This window comes from Pristis pectinata, chromosome 16 (genome assembly GCF_009764475.1).
Source record: "Pristis pectinata isolate sPriPec2 chromosome 16, sPriPec2.1.pri, whole genome shotgun sequence".
Classification (NCBI taxonomy): Eukaryota; Metazoa; Chordata; class Chondrichthyes; order Rhinopristiformes; family Pristidae; genus Pristis; species Pristis pectinata.
Window position 1 is genome coordinate 21,354,440 of NC_067420.1, and position 14,771 is coordinate 21,369,210.

Below are 14,771 nucleotides of genomic sequence, written 5' to 3' on the forward strand. Positions count from 1 at the left end.
CCACATATTACCCAGCTCTCCAGTTGAATGAAAGTGTAAGAGGAAGGGCAATCCAAACAATGCATTACCCACAGCTGCCGTCAATGCTATTCCAAGGTCAGCCAGCGTGAGATACAAGCCAAGTGAAACTGTCATTTAATTCAGCAACTTGTTAGCAATACAAAAGCTGTAGAACGAAATAGTCTGAGACTCAAATATATGGTCTTCTACCCAAGAGCAGTTTAATAAGAAGCTTCATAGCCTGAGCAATCTTTCTAGCTTGGAGTACATTTAATAAGATTCTCTCAAACATTGTGCCGTTGTATTGATTCCAAATACAGACAATTTCATACAGAGAAAGGGCACTGGGGAATTTAATTGCTGTTTGCCAAGGGAAAGTTAATTGCTGTTTACAAACTGAAACTCTAGTTCTAGCAAATATGGTGTTCAAAAACTTCTAATACTCATGAACTACAGCCAAGATCTAATGCTTTCAGGTCAGGATTTTCTTACACCAGCTTGAATAAATAAATCTTGCTGCTCAGTTTCTACGTTCAACCAGTGGAAATCTGTACACATCCAAGTTTAACACTAAGCAAAATTCCATCAAATTAAAACAATATGTATTTTCATACACAAGCTCAACACAGGCTCGGGAAAAGAAAACTGCAGTGTGCATGGGTGTATTATTCAGGAAAATGTTTTCTTCTGTGGATCAGCCTTGGAGTTTTGCCCAGTACTTTGTATTCCAATGACAAAATTCAATTCCCATGGCAATGCAAAACCCATATGCTAAAATATTTAAACTGAGCATCTCAAATTTACACCAACGCCTTAGTTTAGCATGGCTTCATCAATCGTGGACAAGGACCTGCCATTCAACATCTCAGGTCATTGTTCCTGGTGAGTCATTATTTCTCCTACCAGTCAGTTCACAGTATCCCTAACTGCAGGTTTCCTCATGCCCCCATCACCTTTCATTGCTCCAGTAGTGCCTTCTCTTTGGTTTTCCTTCAATCCATCAAATCCTGCACCTCCTTCCCCTCACCCAGACTTGAGGGCTTAAAAGCAAAGTGAAAATGTTTGCTGTTAACACTGAGCTGGGAAATTCAAGAACTCCCCAGGTTATGACAGGGTTCCGATCCCGTGAACCGTTCATAACCCGAAAGCTGGAAATGCGACTGTGAACCAAGTTCCCACACGGCAGAAGATGCCTGCAGCCCCACAGCAGCTGGCAAATCCATCCGGCCAGACTCCCAAACGCCTGCATGTCCAGGCTGTACACAAGTCAGGCATTTGTAAGCTAGGGAGGACCTATAAATAGGTTACCTTTTTGAAAAAAAAAACAAAAAAAAATTTCTATTGTATGCATACTTTGCCAAATGAAAGACCAACTGAGCTGGCCAAGGATGAAAAGGCAAAGCAAGTAGAACAGGAGGAACGAGGTAAATGACTAGGCTGCAACAACCAACTTGTACAGGTCATTCAGCAAGATTGTAGTGATAAGAACAGTGGAGAATAGTGGTACGACTAGAAGGAGAACAAAAAAAAGAAAGTAGTGAGAAGATGGTAGTCAGATTGCAGACAAATTGGGAATTGCATGACAGTAAATGTATAAAATGTCAAGTCATTAGAAGTTCAGCAAGGAGAATTTAACCCCATACTACTAACATCGATTGCACTATTGAAATATAGTGTGTTGCAACTATGGAAGATTAAGATGCAGGAAATGACAGATTTATACGGTGGATGTTTATATATATCTATAAATGTTTTAATTCTTTCATCTGCATGCACTTCCCATGAATTCTGCTTCTCTCCCCCATTATGTAAAATAATCATAAAGGAATTGACCAATGTCAACTTGTTACATCGTAATTATGTGTTCCAACCAACAGAGATTGTATCACTGAATGGGAAGTGCAATTACTACTTAAACATCTTCAAAGCAATGGTTTCAATCTGGCCTCACATTGGCACAATGGAAATATGACAAAATACAAGACTAAGTTTGGAACCAAGTTATCTCAGCATACTTGCTTTACCTGAAAAATTACAAATGTTTTTTCTTCATGTACAAGGCCATGAAATACAGCCAGCAAGATACAAACATGCTCATTCAGAAATCCTGCCTGCAAGACTTTACTCACCATTGTCATGTTGTCACAATGTTTGCAGCAAATGTTTTCCACGAAGTCTCACTTTCAGGTTTATAATGGAAACTTGTCATCCTATCACACACTCATCCCTTGGGAGTCTCCGTCACATTTCAGCTTTGCATCCATCAGTTCCTCAGATTGTATGGTCTATTCTTCATCAATTACTCAGCTTCTTTCAATTTTGGTATTTAACTAGATATGATGGGCCAAATTTTCCTGGAATAATAATGGAACGCAAGAGAACAAGGCCATCCAAAACAATACACAAATTGGTCGCAAACTCGGGGAAGGTGCTATGTAGTGACTTATGAATCTCCAGAACTTGCTGGTTGATAGAAGTTGCTTGACCATGTGGCTCATACAAATGCCGCTTCAGTCTCAGTATTATACTTAGAAACTTGCAGAACTTCCACATCAGTTGCGAAAGCTGGACTTCAATTATTTGTGTCGGCACATCTAATTACAGGATGCAGACCAATTAATATCCTTGGTCAAGGAATTGAATTATTTAAACTGTTGGATCTCATCCATGCAGATAATAAAATGTTAGATTTTAAAAACTGCAACCTTTTAAAACAAAAAGTTCTTACTTTTTCAGCTCTCTTCCTCCTCTTGCAATCGAATGTTTTCCTCTTTGTACTTCTTTTTGTATCAGATTTGACTCAATTTATTCACTCTAATTCACCTTCCTTTCTTGTTGGCTCCCAGTTTCTGCTTCATCTTTTAAACCTTGAGATATACAAATTGATCCACTCCTTACCAAGCAGCCACGTGCCCCATTACTTCTTACAAATTACACTTCAACTGAAGGAAACAGGAAGAAATGCCTTACCCTAAATGAGAATTTAAGGAATGTACTCTGTTAAACCAGAGACCAAATTACAACCGAATACTCCAGCTCAAATATTGATTCATCAATACACTATGATTGGTCATCGATTCCACAGGAGTCTGGACCAACCAAACCACATCACAAACAAATAGAATACGCGTATATTGTCTTCACAGCATTTCAATAGTAAATTGCTATATTTGACAAATCTTACCATTGTTCGTATCCAATTAGATTCATGAATCAGTCACAGCCAATTCAAGACCTTTCATTGAGTTCAGATTCATCCAGAACAGGAAGGCTTTGCTGAATGCTTTAAATATTATATCATCTCTACGGTCTGAGCACTTGGGAGCCTAGCCTTAGTTGGAAAGTGATCATTTATGTTGTCAGGCCCAGTTAAGCTTTTAGCTAACCAATTTTCTTGTCTAATCTCTATCCAAAACAATTTGTCCATTTCTATAGCATACAGAACAGTTTGTAAACCCTAAATCCGACTCAGGTGCACACAATAGTGTTCAGCCCACGTGATCAGTCAAGTGAACAGCCATCGATTAATCTGTAGTAATTGCAGAAATACTGCGCCACTACTTGATTTTCATGGATTAATGAAAAAAAGCATTTTAATGCAAAGCAGATTCTGTGCATTGCTAATCACAGCAGGAAAGAGAAAGTCTGATCCACAGTCCAAAGTAAACAAATTTGTCAAATTGCAAGCTGGTTAATGCAAATAAAATGGGTGCACTCATTTTGACAACTTTTTTTTGCACAGGGATTGCCAATAACATCATGATCACATGAACTGCCTTTGACCAAGATGTGGCAACCAGCCAAACAAGTTTCAGTTTCACAGCTACAGCTTTCGAAGGAGCAATGAATTAGGAATTGCAGTTAATGACCAAGGGAAGACATGCAAGTCATGGCAATCATGATGTAATTCTTTGGGGGTGCATTTCTTTACCATTGCACTGAGGGTTTTTAAGATCTCGTCTACAACATGGGCATCATCAACAACCCAGAGCATTAAGGACATTAACAGATGGCCATTAAAAAAAAGGGAACAGCAAGGCATATTCTTGAACTGCTGCAGTCTGTGGGATGCAGATAACATAGGACTTGATAAAATTAAGTTGTTAGGCCATTAAAGCAGGAACTTGTGGCTCAATATTATAGTCTAAACACATATTTTTCCATCCTCTCCTGGTCTGGCTTATTTCCTTTCCCAAAAGGCTTCAATGATCCAGGGTTTATTATTTTAATTAACTACCTTAATAAAAATTCCCCATCTTCCATGGTGAGATTTAAATTATTAGCCTTTGGAAGTCTTTGGATGGTGGACAAGTAATTTAACCTGGATTCTTCCACATCAAAGACTGGAATTAAGTGAGGTGAATGTTTTGCTGATTGGATGTAGTGTTAGTTAAACAATAAAAGGTGATAATCAGTTAATACTGGGTTCTGAGAGGAGACCGTGATGCAGGGGATATTAATGTGAAGTAGTAATTAATTAATCGGAGATTGATAAACAACAGACAGCTTGCAGCCCTTGCTGATTTGCAGCACGCCATTTGTGTTACATTTCTAGCTGAGGAGGACACTCGGCTCCCTAGAGATCCTCCAAGAGTTGTGCACCATGCAACATACCACAGCAGGTGAATGTGATTGGTGCACCAGTTGAGTACATTGGGCTCACAAGACATCAACATAAAGAGAAAAATTATGAAAGAATCTGATGTATTTGAAAACATACAGTTTGGCAGGTATTGGCGACATTCCCCGGGGTGCTGAAAATATCAGTGACATCAGGACCACATTTTTCAGTTCATCTCAGAGGATGCCCATTTGACATGACAGTTACTGCATGGGTTTCTCTTGTTACTCAGACACTTCAAGTGATCCGAGTAATGCACTTCAAAGCATGTCAAATATAATGGATTTCCTGGAAAGAGCATAGCTGCTTGCAAAAAAGGACAAACCCCATTAATGTGCTTTGTGCCTCGAATTACCCATCCTCAGCAATCACAGGGTCCAGCATGCGAGCTTTTAAGAAAAGGCTGAAGCATTTGCAACCACGTTCATCTGGAAGTTCTGAAGATACAGTCCATTATGGCTTCTTCTTGGGATCCCCATCATCACAGAAGCCAGTCTCCAGCCAGTTCCATGTGATATCAAGAAATGGCCAAGAGCACTAGATGCAGCAAAAGGTTGTAGACAACATCCCAGGTATAGTGTTAGCCAAGCTATTCCAGTACAGTTACATCAGGAAAAGCAGGACTCATTCAATTTGGAAATTACTGTGCAACCGAATCAGTCAATTCTCAATAATCAGCACAATGATGGGAACTGTCAGTGACAGTGATATAAAGTGACACTTACACACTAATAACCTACTCACCAGAAACCATGGATGAACCAGGAGATCCACTCCTTACTGAAGTCGAGGACTGCTGCATTCCAATCAGGTGACCCTGACCTTTACAAGAAATCGAGATACGACCTCTGTAAAGCTATCAGGATGGCAGGAGACAATACTGGTTCAAAATAGGAGTCTCAGACCAGCCATCAGTTGTGGCAGGGCTTACATGCTATAGTGGGCTACAAAATGAAGTTGGGCAGCAAAGTCAACAACAGGCATCCCTTCCTGATGAGTTTAACGCATTCTATCCATGTTTTGAACAAAGGGAGTGGTTTGTCACCACCCACCCTGACAGCCTCCAATGCAACTGAACCTGTGGTCACCATCGAGGACGCAAGATCAGCCTTCCGGAGCGTGAACCCAAGGAAAGCATCTGGCCCGCATGGTGTCCCTGGCCTTGTGCTCAGATATCATGCTAATCAACTGGCAGGGGTATTTGCAGACATATTTAACTTCTCCCTGCTTCAATCTAAGGTTCCCACCTGTTTTAAGATGGTGACTATCATCCCAGTACCTAAGAAAAACAAGGTAACATGCCTTAATGGCTACCAACCGGTGGCTCTGACATCCGCCATCATGAAGTGCTTTGAGAGGCTGGTCATGGCATGCATTAACTCCAGCCTCCCGGAAAACCAAACCACTGCAATTCGCCTACTGCCGAAGCAGGTCTACAGTGGACGCCATCTCCCTGGCCCTACACTCATCTCTGCAGCATCTGGACAGTAAAGACAGCGGCATTAGACTATTGTTTATTGACTACAGCTCCACTTTCAATGCTATAATTCCAAGCCAACTCATCACCAAACTCCAATACTTGGGCCTCAACACCTCCCTCTGCAACTAGATCCTTGGCTTTCTGACCAACAGACCACAATCAGTGAGGATAGGCAGCAACACCTCCAGTACGATTATTCTCAACACTGGTGCCCCACAAGGCTGCATCCTCAACCCTCTACTCTACGCCCTATATACTCATGACTGTGTGGCCAGATTCTGCTCTAACTCCATCTACAAGTTTGCAGATGATACCACCGTCATAGGCTGCATCTCAAACAGTGATGAGTCAGAGTACAGGAAGAAGATAGAGAGCTTAGTGACATGGTGTCATGACAACCTTTCCCTCAATGTCAACAAAACAAAAGAGCTGGTCATTGACTTCAGGAAAGCAGGTGGTGTACATGCACCTGTCTACATCAATGGAGCTTTAAGTTCCTTGGAGTGAACATCACGAATAGTCTGTCCTGGTCTAACCACATAAACACCATGGCCAAGAAAGCTCACCAGCACCTCTACTTCCTCAGGAGGCTAAAGGAATGTGGCATGTCCCCTTTGACACTCACCAACTTTTATCAATGCACCCTATCTGGAAGCATCACAGCTTGGTATGGCAACTGCTCTGCCCAGAGCCGCAAGAAACTGCGGAGAGTTGTGGACACAACCTAGCACATCATGGAATCCAGCCTCCTCTCCATGGATTGTCTATACCTCTCGCTATCTCAGTGAAGCAGCCAGCATAATCAAAGACCCACCCACCCGGGTCATTCTCTCTTCTCCCCTCAGGCAGAAGATACAGGAGCCTGAGGGCACATACCACCAGGTTCAAGGACAGCTTCTAACCTGCTGTGATGACTATTGAATGGTTCCCTTATACGATGAGATGGACTCTTGACCTCACAATCTACCTTGTTATGACATTGCATCTTATTGTCTACCTGCAAAGCACTTCCCTGTAGCTGTGACACTTTACTCCGTATTCTGTTGTTGTTTTTACCCTGTACTACCTCAATGCACTGTGTAATGAATTGATCTGCATGCAAGACAAGTTTTTCCACTCTACCTCGGTAGAGATGACAATAATAAACCAATCCAGAAGCTCAGTTTGCATTTCACTAGATTTACTCCACTCCAGATCTCACATCTGCTTCATCCAAACATGGACCAAAGAGCTGAATTTCAGAGGGAGGGTGAGAGTGACCGCCCTTGATGGCAGGGCAGGATTTGACTGAATCTTGCACCCTGAACTTAAGTTAATGTGTATTAAATGGTTGGAGTCATATCTCACGATAAGGATGATGATTGTAGTTAAGAGAAGTCAATCATCCCAGCCTTAGAATATCACTGAAGGAGATCTTAGCATCCCAGCAAACAATATATTTTAGCAGGCAAAATGGCATTTGCACAATCTCAATCTCTACAGGTGGTGTGGGATTGGGATAACTACAGATTTATCAACTGTAAATGAAATGCCCCATTATTCCTAGTGGAAGTATACAACAACCTTAAGCTAATTTTCTTTCATCCATCAGATTTCTGAATGGTCCATGAACACTGCCTTGTTATTCCTTTTTTTATTGCACTATTTTGTAGTTTATAGTAATTTTTAATGTCTTTGCACTGTACTACTACTGCAAAACAACAAATTTCACATCATACAAGTCAGTGATAATCTGATTCTTACATCTAATTTTTACTGATTATAACTGATACTAAATAATGTTTTAACATAGGGTTGCAGACATGAAACATTGACCGTTTCTCTTTCCACAGATCTAACTTGCCGAGCTTTTCCCCCAGCTTTTTTTTAGAAACTACTTTTGTATCTAATATTTACGACCTGTAATCATGTCTGCATGTCATTTTAAAGTGGTATTTTGCATGTTCCATTTTTAATCCTATACCAAAATATTTGCTTAAATGCCATCATGTGATTATCAGTAAATCAATGATAAATTTATCTGAAATTCTCATTACAGTAATTTAAATTTACCCGAGTCAGTGCTTCAACAATGGGCCAGATTTTGTGGGAAGTGATGGCAAAGTTTGGGATTTCTGCACATGAGAGAGAATGTGAAAGTACCAAATCCATTGGCAACTGTTCAGAAATTTCACAGAGAACAAAGGTTGCCTCAGTTTCAGTGCTTAAACCAGGAAGTCTACAACCCTGCTCCAGGTTAGATCTGGCACAGAAATTTTATGGGGAGGAGAATGGTTGTGAAAGATTTTTGTATTTATTTTTAAACTGTGATGTTTTGAAATAAAACCAAACAAACTACCTATAGAAGTATTCAATTTGAGTTTTGGAATGTGTTTCAATGTTCCTTAGATATCAGAAATAGTCTTGTGCTTTAACAGTTTGACAGCCAGCCAAGTCAGAGGCATGGCTTAGCAAGGTGTTACATTTTTCTTCCAGCATTTCGTACCCAGTGCTTGTTCCGGGGCCCCCATTGCAACATCTGTCACACCACGCAGCTTAGCTAGCGTTGCCATGAATTTGAATAGGAGATACAGCAAAGGTGGGAATTTTCCGTGGGCTGGCAGCTCTTCAAGTGGCTGCAAGTTCTGGGCAATATCAAGATATTTAAGATATTTATTTATTAGTCACACGTACATCAAAACACACAATGAAATGCATCTTTTTGCGTTACTGAGTATGTGCTGGGGGCAGCCTGGAAGTATCGCCACTCTTCCTGCACCAACATAGCATGTCCACAACTCCTGACCTGTGTGTCTTTGGAATGTGGGAAGAAACCGGAGCACCTGGAGGAATTCCACACAGACATGGGGAGAACGTACAAACTCCTTACAGACAGCACCGGGAATTGAACCCAGGTTGCTGGCACTGTAATAGTGTTATGCTAACTGCTATACTACATGACACTTGATAGTAGCTACTGAGTCACATAGCATTTATTGTCAGTTTGCTTCCTGCAAGAAAACAGTGGCAATCTTTGCACAATCACTTAACAAATGCCACTTCACATCTCCAGTGCCTAAACCTTGCACAAGCAAAACTTACATATGACAGGTACACAGAACCTTTGATGGAATGGAGCTGCATACGATTCAATAGTCAGGAGACACTCATTGCTGGTTATGAATGTTTGCTAGGCAGCTGATACATGGTTGATTCAATATAATTATTCTTTGAATTATCTAGAGCTGCAGGTATCAACAGGGTTGCAGATGGAATTTGGCTAACCTTCATAGTAAGTCAATATTGTGTACAAAACCTAGCTTGCCATCTTCTAAATGAGCAGCTGGTAGAAACCTGAACAAGATCTATACAATAATTATATTCTCCCATTACCATAGAGTTCTTTCTGGTGATACTAAAGAAACCATCGCCATCTTCAAAATGAGCAAATTTCAGGTCTATCTCACTGGTTTTTTTCCCCCCAGTTGAGCAAAACCTCTCACCTGACCATAATTTTAGAGATTTTGTTATCTCTCTGCCTTCATTTTAATTGAACCACCCCTCATTATTGCTTCCAGCTCCTATTGAATATTGGTTAGCTTACTCAAATCAGCTGAATATGGGGTCAACCACTGTAATTGTCTGCCCATAACTTCTGCCTGGATACTGGGCATAGACCCGTGTGATACTCTGCCTACAATTTTAACCAATAATAACCAAAATCAAGTGTCCAGAATACCAACTTAAATTTGAGTAAATTCTTATGCTGACATATTTTGCAATGTATTTTTCCTGTATGAATACACCTTTCAATATGCAATGACCGATCACATTTGTTTGTGGGTCATGACAGGATCAGACAGTTAGTGATGTGAATGGTTAACCCCAAGGGTGAAACCAGAATTGAAAAGTAATGTTATGATAAACCTGTATTGAACTTTGATTAGACCACACTTAAGGGCATACCATTCTGGTTTCTGTATTATAGAAAAGGCTAAAGAGGCAGTGGAGAGACAGTGCGGAGAAGATTTATATGAATGGTACCAGAAATGCAAAATGTGCATATAATCAGCAAAAGAAGAACAGACTGAATCCCCTTTCTCTTAAGGTGGCCGAGTGTTGACCCAGCAGATATCTTTAAAATAACAAAGGGTTTTGACAGAGAAAATATTTCCACTTGTGGGAATGAGCTTAACTAGAGGCCATCGTTATAATGTAGTCACCAAGAAATTCATGAGAGCTCAGGAAAAAAAAACTTCTTTACCCAAAGAAGGATGAGGATTTGGAACTTATTGGCATATAGAGTATTTGGAGCAAATAGTTAGAGAACATGTAAAGGGAGGTTGGATAAGCCTACAATGCAGAAGGAACAGAAAGTTGTGCTGATAGATTTAGATAAGGAAATATGGGAAGAGGCTTGACTGAAGCATCAGTGCTCACAGTGACTGACTGGATTGAGTGACCCATTTCTGCACCACATATTCTATGTAATTATCTACAATAAATGCTGCAGCAACTCACCAAGGTTTCTTCAACAGCATCTCCCAAACCTGTCAATTCTCCATCCTTGAAGGACAAGGGCAGCATTTCAGTTTTGTCAGCATTTTCAGTCTTGGAATTCACTAACAGTACTGTACACACACCTTCACTCCACAACTGCAGAAACAAGCTCACCACTATTTCTCAAAGTCAATTAGGGAAATCGCAATGACTATTAGCTTTGAGCGAATAAATAATATAACAAACTGTTAACACAATGAACGTTTGATCTGTAGACCAGAGCAATCAATATTTCCAACAACATATTCCTAATATAATTACCATATTCATTGTTACCTTGCTAATTTAATGGAAAAAAAATCAGTCAAATCCCAAAGATTTCCAGAGCACTTGGAATGTAATTATTTCCAAAAACAAGCTTACTGTCCTCAATAATACACATGCTCTTTAACTGTTCAATAATATCCATGAATGTATCCGAGAAATTCCCCGATCCCGATTACATAAACCAGGTTAACCTACCTCTAAATACCAGACTTGTGCCCATTACAAATGCAGATCTTCTGTACATACCATCGCATGTTGTGTGGCATCACTCGATTCCATAAATGGCCTGAAAGTCTCTCTTTTATGGGAGTTAATTCACACTGCCTATATATTCTTGCATGATGCTATAACCTGCGGTGTAATAATTGCCCTTTGTGACCCAAACCTGACATATAGGCGTTCCGCATGGGCATTTCAACCTATCAGAAGACACTTGGAAAGGCAAAATCTTACAGGAATCATTATGCTTGTTTTATTTCATATCAGGCAGTCATAATCACACTGCATTGTTACAATCACCAGTATTCTCTCCCCTCCTATATGCTCTGAGACCTAAACTAGCTATAGCAGGCATCTCAAGGCACTAGAAAAATACCAACACCATCTGCATAAGAGTCTCCAAATTCACTGGGAGGACATACAAACCAACATCGGTGTCTTCACCCAGGCCAACATCCCCAGCACTGCAGCTGGAGTTAAAGATCAGTCAGCTGCACTGGGCAAGCACATTGTTCATGTGCCTGACACCAGGCACTTCAAACAGAAGCTCTAGTCATAGCTCTGCCATGAGAACAGATTACCAGGCAAAGGAAAGAGATTCATGGACGTGCTCAACGCCTCCTCAAAGAATGCAACATGCGCACCGACTCAGAAGAGCCCATGACTACACAAAGGGCAGGACCATTCAGGATACTACTGAGAACCTCAAGGCCATGCGTTGGAGTACACAAAGGTGATGTGTAAATGGCAGAAGGAGCAAGCTACCTCCCACTCCATCTGTGGAGAGCATGTGGTTCCACAATGACCTCATTAGCCAGATCAGAGTGAGTGGAAGTGGAGTGTAAAATTCAGTGGAAGTCATCCTTGATCACTAAACTTAAGGCAGCGCAGGCCCAATCTGTTTAACCTCTCCTTGTACAAACCTACCATCGCAGGAATAAACGCGATGAACCTTCACAGCATTCCCTCAGTCATAAGTGCATCCTTCCTTGAGTAGGGAGACTAGAACTGTGCACAATATTCCAGAGGTGGTCTTGCCAGGGCCCCATATAATTGGAGCAGGACATCTCCACTCTTCTATACAAATCCACTTTCAATAAAGGCCAACATACCATTTGCCTTCCTAATTGCTTGCTATACCTGCACATCAATTTTCAGTGATTCGTGCAGAAGTGATTCGTGCAAATCCCTCCGAACACCAACATATTTCAATCTCTCATCATTTCAACTCAGTTTTCCTTTTTCTCTCACCAGAAGTTTTCCTACCTGCCACCTTCACCCATTCTCCTAACCAGTCTATATCCCCCAATGCATCACTGAGTATCCTCATGGCCTACAAAGGCACTCAGCTTTGTATCAGCAAACATAATATCCACGTCCAAATAATCGATATAGAATGTGAACAGCTGGGGCCTCAGTACCAATCATGGTGACACTCCACTAGTGAGTGTCACCACATAGGCTAAAAAACCCATAAAATAGCCATTTCTTATCCACTTTTCTCTGTTAATCAATCTTCAATCTATGCCAGGATATTACAGAGCGTTCTAACTTTGTTTAATATTCCTGTGGGGAACCTTATTTTGAAGGCCTTTTGAAATCTACAAATACCCCATCAACTTGTCCATTCTTATCTCTTCTGCTAGTTACAATCTCAAAACTCTAAGATGACTCCCATGAAGGCTCTGCCCAATCCTATGATGATTTTCTAAGTGTCTGGCTACAACTTCCTTAATAAGAGAGTCCAGCATTTTCCCTATTATTGATGTCAGGCCAACTGGTTTGTGGTTTTCCAGGTTTTCCCCCGGTCCCTTCTTAAAATGTGGGGTTACATTTACCACCTTTCAATCTGTGGGAATCCTTCTAGATTAATGGAGTTTTGGGAAATGGCAACCAGAGCATACAGTACCTCCACAATCACTACAGAACTAAAATGCAGGTCATCAGATCTCAGGAACTTATCACCTTTCAGGCCCAATAATTTATCCCATACTTTTTTCTAAAAAAAAATGACAACTTATTTGAGCTCTTCACTTGCTCTGGACCTGTTGTTCTCCATTCCTCTTATTGCCATTCACACTTTCAGAGTTGTTTCACTTTCTGTACAGCTATTAGTAGTGGAAAACTGATGCCTCTGTTGTAGCCTCTGGTCTTGGGAAGACCCTCCTCACCTGCAAATTAATGTACTCTCCAGTTAACTTCAGCATCGTCAGATGGACGTTTTCTCTCCTGCATGGAACCTTGCCACTGGTTCTATTCACCCTCATGAATCAAGCATTTTAGATTGATGGATCGAGTCCATAAACTTGACGTGCTGAGCTGTCTCAGGGAGTTAAGTTTCTAAACTAATCACAAAGACTGCCCACTTCCACCTTGCTCACACTGACCACTGCCAGTCATTCTGCATCCACCCCACCCCCAAAACCCTGGGCTTAATCCTATCCAAACCATCCCAGACACCTTAACATCGTCTATCTTCTGTGCACCAGGGCCCAAAGACTTGCCCGTTATGGGTCAGTGACATCCAGTGGGTAAACAGAACTTGGTAACCACTTCCCTCAGTCCCCACTAACTGAAGCATTTATATAAAAATAACGTACTTATTTTACTTTGAATGGTGCCGAAAGGTTAATAGATACTAATGTTAACTTTTGCAAACAGTTAATCCTTCACATAGTTTGTTTTAATACTGGTCACAATCCCATGACTTCATCACTATTACATCAAACTCTACCATTACCCTTCCCTCCAACAGTCACCAATACCATGTGGTGCCGGTTTCTCAACATGTTCTCCACCACGAGGGCCAGCTTCACCCTACTCAACTCATCCATCCCACCATTTCCCCAAGCTTCCCCACTACCTCACCAGTCTGAACTGTCTAATTCTATGATTCTCTTGTGGGGAAAATGAGACTGATCGATTGTTCTACAGAGAGCTGAATGTCCCCATTTTAAGGTCTAATCCTTTCCATTACAACATCCTTTACTAAGAGATTGCCACAAATTTTGATTACTCACATCCTCACTCCCTTCACAGACACCACAAATAGCATTATCTTCTAATTTGAGCTTCTAACTGAATCCCTAACTCATTTCACAACTCCTTCCTCTCCACAATCCACACAGCTGCTTTCCACCGAATATTTCCCAAGTTGCTTGCATCTTGCCGTTGCTTTTCCCCTCTTATAATTTGCATACAGAGGAATTCCCCAGTTTTATCCCCCACCCCTTTGAAAATTACCAGGTCTTTCAGGATTTCCTAGTGTATTCTAGGTCAACTGATCTCGAATTTAGCCTGTGGGCAGAAACCCAAACTCCAAGCTGTCGGTCCAGTAGTGCATGTGAATCTAACATCAGGGTCTATGCACATGACAAATGAAGCCTGAAGCTTCCAATCTGAAAAGATTGGTCTCTGCTCCTTAGAAAAAGATCCTAGATATGAACATTTACACAATAAAGAGAAGCACTATGAGCACTCTCCCTCTGGGACATGCTCATTAACTCTTCCCTTTTCTTTCCATGGGGCAAAGTCTCCCACAACATGAAGAGACACTGACCATGTCCACAAACCTCACTGCTGCAACAGTAAGTACTAGGAAACCCAACCCAAAAGCTGCCAGAGTGGGATATTTTAATACCACTG

At 41.1% G+C, this 14,771-nt stretch overlaps 1 long non-coding RNA gene across 1 annotated transcript in view; it reads right to left on the reverse strand.

The window, feature by feature from the left end:
* Positions 1-2,827: 2,827 nt before the first annotated feature.
* The window catches only part of LOC127578727 (uncharacterized), a 34,921-nt gene continuing 22,977 nt past the window's right edge, over positions 2,828-14,771 (reverse strand). Inside the window, exon 3 of the long non-coding RNA XR_007957564.1 lies at positions 2,828-2,867. This is a non-coding gene — a long non-coding RNA (uncharacterized LOC127578727). The remainder of the gene's footprint in view (positions 2,868-14,771) is intronic.